The following is an 11,467-nucleotide window of genomic DNA, read 5'->3' as shown; positions in this document are numbered from 1 at the left end:
TATCATTTCATCTCATCTCTTGGTTGGTTGGTTGGTTGGTTTTTTGTCAATTGCATTGCATTAGAAAGTCCATGTGGGGACACGGACACTTTAATCTGAGCCGCTGACTGGCTCGACAAATTGCTGATAAATAAACCAAAAGATTTGCAATAATGCCTTTCTAATTTCATGCGTCGCCATACGACTGTGTGCCAGAGTTGCCAGTGTTGTTGCTGTTGCTACTTCGGGGGGCATGCAAAGCGTTCAGCAACAACAACAACGAAAAAAAAAAATCTACCTCAAGTCTATGGCGCCTTCATTGAACATTTTATTTTTTCGTGTAGCCGCCGCAAATTTTAAACATTTTCCACACGTAATGCGAAAGTTTGAATCATTTGTCCAATGGCAACTGCAAAGCGATTTTCATTTAAAATTCTTGTCACAGACATGTAATTGCAACGCGCGGCGGCAACGGGCAAACCGCCGCCGATTCGCAACTTGCAACTCCCAACTCTTGACTGCCGGCTTCAATTCCGATTTTAACTCTGTGGGCAACCAAACGGATCTATAATGCTATTGACAATGCGTTTGTCAAGCCCCCCCCTCTCCTTTCGCTCGCTCTCTATCCCATCATCGTTGTTGTCGGCAGCGGCTCCTTCACCATCTCCATCTCCATGTCCATGTCCATGTCCACCGCTCCCGCACCCAACTACGACTGCAACTCCTTCACCATCTCTCCATCACCATCTTTATCTCCATTCTCCTCTTTCTCTGTGTTGACACAGATAAAAGTGCGTGGCATGGCGTGGCGTGGCGTGGCATCGGCATCGGCATCGCATGGCGTCGGCATTGTCAGCGATAAGTAGCGTTTTATGCATTAATTTTTGTCTCAAAACGAGCATTATTTATTGCGCATTAATGCGCTGAATTAACGTTTATTTAATTAATATTAATGCTGCCGTTGTTGATGGCGTTGTAGCTGCCAGTTGTTGCTGGCGGTTATTGGTGGTTGTTGCTGTTGCTGTTGCTGCTGCTGCTGCCGTTCCCGTTGCCGGTGTGTTGGCGTTAACAATGCTGCATGTTGCTGATGAGCATAGGTTGACATTTCATCATACATTGTTTTCTTGTTGTAGGTTGAATTTCGGAAATTAAAGTCACCACAAACAAAGTCTCAAAATCAAATCAATCAATTGACAATTCAAGAATAAAATTAAGAAACTTCAAGGTAAATATGTGTAAGGAATTAGTAAATCGATTCAGCTATGTCCGAGATACATTTATAGAAAGGATAGTTACGTCAGATTACAACTATATTCTATCCAGGGGGAGAGTCTGAGGGTTCTTGCAATGTCAATATTTAGCCAATTTTTTTACGTTTTTCATATCCTTTTATCCCTAACAAGTGAGTCTTAGAAGTGGTTGGGAAATTTTCACAAATTGCCTCATCGAAAATTACTAAACTTCCCAACCGAAAATCTTACTTTTTGGATCGAAGATATGTTGTCTTTATCTTACCTAATATTACGGTATTTATACCTAAACATGGTTGGGTTTTAATGAAATTTGAGTGAGAAGTTTGTTTTTTTTCGAGAAATTTACCATAATATTGAAAAAGTTCAAGTAAAATGTGCTGTTATTTCAATTCCAACATCTGAAGTAATTTGATTGGAAATTTTCTTTGTTGAGACAATTTTTTGACCTTAAATTCTGATTTCATTCGATTTTTTATATAATGTTAGTGGAAAGTTTTGATTTGGTAATTTGTTGGGTTGAGTTGGTCATACTATCAGGATGATGTACCGTAAATCTCTAACCATTTTTTTAAAAATGTATTTTAGGGCTAGTAAAACTAAGCTAAATTGCATACCACAAATTTTCAATTTGGCCCCAGGATCCAATTTGGAGCCAATTGAAAATTTTGTATGTATTTTTTTGGTCTTCTTGCTTGGCGTCATTTTAAGCATCTAATTCATTCTAAAATATAACTACACTTGAAGTACGAATCGTAGTGAATTAAATTTCCTGTGGAATTAGGTAATGTTCATTTCAATCTATGCAATATGTAGACGTTGCATGGCGTGTCTGGGAACTGAATGAAATAGACTTGGGGACAATTGGGGCCAAGATGGAAAAAACCCAAAAATATATGGCAAAAAACATCAGACTAGACAGTCAATCTTAGTCAATCTTCCAAATGAAACAACAGAAGACCCCACCAAGCAGGTCGACATCCCTTCCCACAATGCAACAGGTAATCCCCTTGATTCCCTTAAGGACTTCAACGTATTATTCATGAAAGAATTTCTACGAACGGCAAATTTCTATCATCTAATATAACCCAAATATTAACAAAAACGTAAACTATCTACTATCCAGCACTAATTTCTCATCTGTAAATGTAATTTCAACTAAACTAATCTTGAATAACCTAGCCTAAGCCTAGCAGCTAACTTGTATGATAGAAGTAACTTAATGCCTGACCATCGCTTTGACAGGATTTGCCATCCTTTCCTTCTTCCAACGCTATAAGAATGGGTTGGGGTGGAAGACACAGAGAAAGGGCAAAAGGTCTTGTTCGTTTGGTGTACAGGTCAAGGCCTTTTCATTGGCATACCCTTTTATTTCCTTTTCCTCCCCCTCACACACACATACATACATACATTTGGATTTTCTTGCTATCGCTGTTTCTTTTTCAGTTTATTTATTTTCAGTTAACCGTTAAGTTGTGCAAATATTTCAAAAAAATAAATAAATAAATTTCGATAAACAAATATTTGTTGTTTTCTTTTGATAAGCCCAAAAAATGAATGTATGTATGTGTGTGTGTGTGTATGTTATGTATATGTAATCCATCAGTGTCGTTGGGGGCGTTCGTAGGCCATAAACCGAATAATTTATAGACCAATCTAAGGGGGCAGAACCTCACGCATTGGAAAACAAGTGAACAGAAATCATAGACCAAACACACATAAGGCATTAGCCAGGACTCGGATGATGATGATGATGATGATCGGATCAGGAATAGAGTGTGTGTGTGAGAGAGAGAGGAGGAGAGAGGCAATGCAATTTATAGGATGGCCAAGGCAATAGACACCGCACAGCGGGTTGTCGCGTCCCAGAGATGAAGTCAAAGTCGAAGTCCAAGTCGAAGTTGGTCGTTGCGAAGTGGACTTCAGCCAATTGATTTATACAAACGGCAAGGCAACGGAACACAAATTGGTTGCCTCAAAAGATCTCAGTGACTCTTGGCCGGATCGGGGGGAGGGGGATGAAAACTGGCAATGATTTGTGGTACTTTTGTTTCGCAATCTTACGCAAGAACTTACAATCCTTTTGGCCAGTGTTTAACCTATTGAACCCGCATCACGTGTGTCTGGTTGCCCGCTTGGTTAAGATTTTTTCCATTGAAATCATTAGGCAATATCCATTTTGGAGGATGACTTTGATTTTGCATGCCATCGATGTCTCTAATTAGAGCCATAAATGTGGTATCCCCCAATGTCAACCAGGCTGGCGGGCAAGTGTCTCGGCGGATTTGACAGAAAGTGAGGCGTTGGTTGGCAAGTGCAACAAACAAAAAAAAAAAAAACACACACACACACATACAGAAAAACGCGCAATATATGTACGACAGACATACACAATAACAACAACAACTACATGCTCATGCGAACCCATTGACCATTTTTGTATTGGGGTTTATCAAGTCCGAAAGGCATCGAACAATAAATTACGCAATCCAAATGCTGCCTAGTCAGTCCATCAATGGCATAATGAGGCGGTGGCGGTGGCAACTGAGGTGCAGTGTCTCCATGTCGTTGCTGCTATTGCTATTGCTGTTGTTGCTCTTGTTGTTGTTGCGTTTGTTGTCGGCGGACCGTAGGATGCATTACCATATCGGCATAAATTCCGGAGCATCGTTAAGTGGGGATGTTGGCTCGTTGGCTGACTGGCTCGGTGAATCGTTTGCCTGCCTGCTTGCCTGCCTGCTGCCTGCCTGTCCAGACAAACAGGCTCAGTCTCGGTCGCAGACTCAGTTTCAGTTTTCAAGCAGGTTGCATGCCACCATGCCACATGCCAAGCTGCTGCTGCTTCTGCTGCTGGTGCTGGTGCTGATGCTGGTGCCACTGGCAGCCACCTAATGAGGGAATTACCAACGCCAATGCCAATGTAACATCATCGTCATCGATAATGCATCCTTCTTGACGCTGCCCGTTTTCTTACCTCCTTCACCAGCTGCAGGTGGGAGGCGTGGCATTATTCCAAGAGTCAGTCGACCTATTGAACTGGCGCCTAATTTATGACCACATTTAACTAATAGGACATCAACCAAACTGGAAATCATTCGGAAAGCCTCCAAAACGAATTGCAAGTCAGCAAACAATTTATTTTAATATTAAACATAAAATTTTAAAAAATATTAAAATTTAAAATCTATTTTGACTGAATGACCTGATCAACGCTTTGAAAACAAGATCATAAGTAAAAAATAAATCGCCCAGCTGGAAATTCTTTTCCTATGGCTTATGGTAATCATGTAAGAGTGAGCGAGATAGCAAATTGTGATTGTAATGCAATATGTAATTAGAATTTTAAGTACACTGACCAACGGTAACATAAGTTTGCAGTCTTTAATTGGGCAAGTCTTCACTTTTCGAAGTTAAGGTGCATTAATGATTCATCCTTGATTTGATTTTGCAACTATTTTACTCACTTGGCCAACTTTTTGTTAGGGTGCCTAAGATTATATTAGCAAGGTAAGCCGTCTCGCCGACTTGGGTATACCATACACCAGTAAAAATGCATTTTCACATGCTTTTTACAAGCATATCTTAGTATTTCGCTCACTCAAGCATACGAGCACCCTAACGCCCCCACCAGCCAACGGCCAACTCCGGCCTAATGGAAAAACGTTTATATGCATAACTTGGCTGTTTTTTGTCCGATTTTGTTCAAATTTAGTATTTTGCTGGATATTAGTATCAAATTCAAGTGTGCCAAATAATACAGGAGATAATCGAGTTTTTTTAAATTACGGGGGCAAAAAGGGGCGTGGCAAAATCCTTACACATACATACATAATGTGCGCATTTACTAAACAAATATACAACCAAATATGGTGTCTCTAGCTAGAATAGATAATACATTTTTGACATTAACGCTTTTTTTTAATTACGGGGCGGAAAGAGGCGTGGTTGAAATAAACTTGATCACTTTACATACTGCACGAGTCTACATACTAAATTTGGTGGCTCTAGCTTTTATAGTCTTTGAGATTTACGTGTTCATACGGACAGACAAGGCTAGATCGACTCGGCTGTTGATCCTGCTCATCCTGATCCATATATGTATATACTTTATGGGGTCGGAGAAGCTTGTTACATACATTTAGGCGACTAAATATACCCTTTCACCCTATGTATGGTATAAAAATTTCTTTGTTGAAGACAGACCTACATATCATTTCGGGAAATTACAAAAATTCGAGTTATAAATTAGACTGATGACTGATGGCTAAGAACATACATATGTACATATATTTGTATAATGTAAATGTTGTTTCAATTGCTGCATGGTATACCAAAGTCGACAAATATTTCAGCAAAAAATTGTTTCTTTGATTCGTCAATTAGTCTAGCAAAATATCGTTCCTTGATGTTTAACAAAGGAAAAGCGGATGAGCGGATTGTTTCGAGGTGAACAACTTACAGAACTGAATAAAAAATCAGTTTAGAAATGATGAAAGGAAAAGATGATTATAATTATTTAGTTAATTTTGTTTTAAATGTGTAATCGACAAATCAATTCTATCAATATAATCTTGAAAACTAGTAAAGTGAAAGTGTTAGAGATCAGTTTGAATAGAAAATGACAGACGGACACTGATAAATTTTATTACACCCGCTGCAAGGTTATTAAAATTGATTATTCATTTTCAAATGGGAATTAGCGAAAGGATCTGTTGATAAATTGTATATTAATTTCTGATTTTCAACATAGTAATTTTTATGATAACTAAAAAAGAGATGGCCAAAGCAATTACTCGAGGTTATTACCACGAGGAAATCGTTAGAGCCGGATTCGAATATTATGAATCGCAGTAATAAAAATTTTCCATTTTTCCACATTAGAGCCAATGGATGTTGTGGAAAACGTTGCTCAACTTAATGAACTTGACTTGGGGAATGGGGCTTTCGCCCACGCCGCAGCTAAATGTTAACTGATTTATGACCCTTTCCCCTTTGGCCAACTACAGGCTGCCTCTACCTGCTGCATTAGAGCTTCAACTAACTCCAACATAATTCAATACAATTCGGCCCTTCTGCGCGCACTGTTAACAAATAACATGGGCTTATTAAATAAGAAAGAGCAGGAAGAAAAAGAACATAAGGAAGAAGAACGGCAACAAAAACAGAAGAAACGCTACCGTGCTGAGAGCTGGCCAGCAAAAGGCGAAACCAAAGGGATACTGGGCTGGGACAGATTGAAGCTGCAGGCGTGCAGCCACAATAAATCATCACATCGAAGGCTGGCCAGGCCATCGAAGGCAGGAGTAACCACACAGCCAAGTTATGTGGCTTCATTGTGGACAGAATGAACGCTTTTAAGCAGACAATTGTTGCCTGGGGCGAGGCACCAGCACCAGCACCAGTTCCAGCAGCAGCAAACTACATACAACAACAGGTAGGAGGCGAATGAGTAGGAGCACCACCACCACCACCACCACCGTCCTCACTACGACCACATCAGCTCCCACTGAACCCCATTTCCATCCCGATTCACGTCAACTCAACCCCATGGCAATTGCAAGAGTCTCTACGTCTGTCTACCCCGTCTATCCCTACTCTTGTCTCCTACCATAACCCACTCCTTCACCTGCACTGTGGGCAAATATGCAACATTTCTCTTGTATACCATTGGAAAACAAAAGAAAAACTTCTGATTTCATAGAATGACCTGGATACAGCATATATGTAGATTCTTAAAAAATTTTGTCCTAATGGTAAATAAAACAAATTATCTTCTATAGAAGAAGATATTAACAGACACATAGTTTATAGATAAGGACGAGGAAAATTCCACCTCGTAGGAAAAATTTTGGGATTTCATACCAAACTTTAAACTAATTCGAGAACAGGATTATGATCAAGTACGTGACGGAAGGGGCAGGTCCTCCCCCTGTAAGACATTTGAACTTTTCGAATTAAACAACATTGTCAGGTTTTGCCCATAGTGCATGGCTAGGTATGATATACATTTTCGAATGATATAAATCATTAAGCGGGTCTACTATCCCCCTCGTATCTTCAGTTCCCCCTAGCTTCTGGTGGGGACGGCAACTGCAATTGCAATATGAGTTAATTTTTAGAGTCTCGCCTAAGAGGGAGAGAGCGAGAGAGGGATTGAAAGTGGAAAGGGGAGAGAGAGAGAGACTCCTCCAAAAAGGCTTATTTGCGTATTTGTCAACTGCAAATTGCAACATGATCGTGCTACAATTTTCCTTTTTTTCCCCTCATTTTCACTCTTTTTCCCACACAATTTTTGACTTTATCTATTCACCCAGACTTGTATCGGTGGTGGTGGTGTGTGTGTGTTGTGCGAGGTGTGTGTCCGAGTGGGTGGCTATAGCGTGTTCCTTGGGTTGGGTTGAGGTACTTGGCTTGCCTTGGTTGAGACTGAGAGGCCGAGACTAAGACTGAAAATTTATGGTCCTCGTGGCATTATAAATTTTCCATTAACTTGGTTACGAGACGCCGTTTGCAGATTTGCATTGAATGCCAATGCCTTAGGCATTATCTGTTTAAGGCTTTAATTTTACACACATATAAATATAAGTATATACATAGATATACATACATGTACATATATATACCTACATATATATATCTGGCCGCCAAAACTATACGCAAAATAAGGAAGGCTTCTATGGTTCAATTTGCATGCAATTGACTTGAAAGGCCGCTTAGAAAATATACAACATATATGTGACTCGTGACTACCTCCCCTGTGCTCTGGGTCCTGCTCCTTTTTCACCTTCTCCTGTTTATAGACTGCTGCTGCATCTCATTGCACACCGACAAATTGGTCATAATTTTTCGAAGCAAAACTAATCCCAATAAACATGGCCTAAACATTGTGCGACTGACATTAAGCTGGCATCTAAGCGAGTCGGGAGTACCGATAAAGTCGATAGTCTTTGCTTTTAAGTAGCCAACTAATAAAATGCCATTTATCTGGGCATCGATCAGTGGCCAACTAGAAAGAGATTGCCACAGAGAAAGACAGACAGAGAGGTACACAGAGAGCGCCAGATAAACAGAGACAGGCATATGGCCAAGTTATAAACTTAAGCATAGAAATTGAAAGCGCAACCAATCAATTTTGCCAGCACCACTCAAACATAAATTGTACATTTACGATAGTTAACTCAAATCGGAAAACCGAATCGGGATAAAAAAAAGCCCATACAAAACAAAAAGACTGGGCGAAAGCAAGTTCGGGTCTCAACCATTCAGATACTCTTGCCCATTTGGAGGGGGAAGTCAGGAAAATGTGCTGTTGTTTGTAAGTCTTTTTCCAAATCAAGAACTCATAGCAGGCAGGAGTTCTGACTCAAAGGAACTCCTAATTGGCGCTTTGTAAATTGAAAGCTGAAAGTCTTGAGTATTGATTTATGGCAAATATGGTAAATAGGGTCGAAAATGCCTTCTTCTATCTGCCTGTTACTAAGCACTAAGAATCGACTTCTTCCTGAGATCTAAGCTCAAAATACTTACACTTAGACTAGGACATTCAAAGGCTAAAGCAACTAATCTATATCGATTCAAAAAACGATTCTAAAGCCTGCTTAAACTTTAATTGCAGACGATCCTGAGAACTTTTTTAACAGCCCAAAAATGTAAATGGTATTAAGAGTCCTGCAAGGATTGTAATATTATTGTAGTTCTGTGGCTTCAATTGAGGCGATACTAACACGAGTTGAGTAATGAATTGTCTCCCAAAATGGGGAATCATGAATCACGGTTCGATCGGAAGGAAACTTATTTGTAGATGGAATTGGCTGGCTTATTAAATAAAGAGGAAAGGCGTTAGTTAGATTGGGTATCAAGAGCTTAGTTATGTTTTAATCTACTGATGAATGAAAAAGAATCCAGAGTAAACAAATGTAGAGCCACTTGCAGTGGTCAAGAAACTAGAATAGCTTCAAGATGGTCAGGAGCACCCACTGTCAAATTGTGTAATTCCAACAATGTCCTTTCTGAGCTTGTTCTGCAGCTCCAGTTTAAGGCCAAAGGGTTTCCGAGATTCCGCAATTGTTTCACAATGTTAAACAAAACTCTTACACTTATTCGCATCACGTGAGATTTGCAAGTCTGTTGACTATGGAACCAGATCCAGGAAGGTAATCTGGAGGGTCTTTACGCCAAATATAGTGAATCTTCGAAGTGGTGAAAAGATTTTACCTCTTTGTGATACTGATACCCACCAAATGATCCTCAATGGACAGATAGTCCTTAAATACTCAAACACTTGACTTCGATTTACAATTAATATTAAGACTTTACGTAGGTACTTTTTGACATTGATTGAAACGATTTCTAGAGAGACTCAACGGCTGCCATCCCAATCACATTTAGATACATTTGAGTGGATTGATTTAAATATGCAGGACTTGAGTTCATATCACAATGACCATAAAAAAAAGGCATTTCTCAAACCACTACCACTTAGTAGCTGGAAATTCATTGAGAATTCGTTTTTTTCCGGTCGGATAACAATTTCTTCCAATTTGTATTTGCATAGAAATATATTTTATTATGTGCATTTCCAAATACGATTAAGATTTTGTTCAGTTTATGTTGAAATGCAATAAAAGTGACCGAACAGTTCGAACTGTATGCATTGAATGATAAATCCATCAACCTGTAGATAATGTCTAAACGGCGTGAAAGGTGCATCCAACCCACACATGCATTCACACTCACACTCACACACTCGCAGACACTCTATGGTCAGCTCAATGTCTGATTGGTTTTCACACGCTTCACATGCTTCTCGCCGCCTGAGCGACGCTTCGCTTATCGAGAGACCCTTGGACTCTCGGACAGCCGGACAGATATATATTCCACAATTTCTCAAACTGGGCGCACGAACTTTAAACTCTTTTCTTCTTAGGTAAATAGTAATTTTTCAATTGTAGTGGCACACACACACACACAGAGAGATGGACAACCGGACGGAGTGAAGTCGTACTCCCAATCCCAACTCATAATCGCATATTTCACTTCACTTCTTTCTACTACACTACTCTCATATTGCGTCACAATGCAAAACGACGCTTATCGTGTGTGAGTAAAAAAAAAAGTATCTTATGGATACGAATACACTGTATAAACACATATACATACATATGTACGGCGAGTCGTTATAATGATTTTTTTTCTCGTGTTTTTGGTTATCTGTGGGTGTAATTTTCTCACGGTTCATTTTTCAGTTGCTGCTCGGACTTAAATTGCGTTTGCACATTTCCCTTTGGTGTTTTTGCCCCTTTTTTTGTTGCTGTTTTGTGGGTGAGACAAGCACCTGAATAAATATCTTATCACCGAGTTTCGTTTCGTTTTCAAGTACCATATATAATCATTTGAAAGAAGCGTGGGAAAGCCCAGAGAGGAGAGAAAAAAAATTAATCAAAATAAGCAACAGGAAAAAGAACACAACACAAAAGTAAAAAAAGAAAAGAAAACAAAATATTGCAAAAAGTTTTTCAAGCTGCTCTAATATCAATCGACTTATTATCAATTAAAGCACATAGAGAAAATGTTTATGTTTGTTGGCTGATGTTTGCCATTCAACTATTCACTGGGAACTGTCAACAAAAGAATCATATTATTATCAGTGAATCCCCAAATAATGTCATTTGATTTTCTACGATAATTTTTTATTCCATCTCATATCTCTTTGAGCAAACAAGGCTCAACGACAGGCAAAAGTTTCGCACTAAATTCCATTACCCTATTTTTATACCCTCGCAAAAAGGACAGAGCATATGTGAAGTGTATATGCAAATACTCTGATCAGAACAGCGGGAAGATTTCATATAGCCATGTCCATAAAACCTTCATAGAAAAGTCAAAGTCACCAACATTGACTTTTCTCAATAGCTTCGTTATTTTCTTAACTATTGTTATGAAATTTATATACCTAATCAGGCCAATATATCAAATAACTCACATGGGAACGATCAATAAAATTTATCTATAACTTTGTTACTTTTCATGCACATTAATGACTATAAACCTCAAATCGGATGACTAAAAGAGCTGGCAAACTATCGATAGGGGCCCCATTCGATCTGATAGTTTAAGGAGTAAAATTCAATATTAGCGCGTTTTTTTTCTGTGTTTATTTAAGTCTTTTAACAATGTAACTCAGGGCAAACTAATAATAGTTGTTTTTTTTTTTTTAAAATTATAATTTATTTTTATCA

The sequence above is a fragment of the Drosophila tropicalis genome, unplaced genomic scaffold, assembly GCF_018151085.1.
Source record: "Drosophila tropicalis isolate 14030-0801.00 unplaced genomic scaffold, ASM1815108v1 contig_443, whole genome shotgun sequence".
NCBI lineage: Eukaryota > Metazoa > Arthropoda > Insecta > Diptera > Drosophilidae > Drosophila > Drosophila tropicalis.
The sequence above is the reverse complement of the archived record's forward strand: the minus strand, read 5'-3'. Positions refer to the sequence as shown.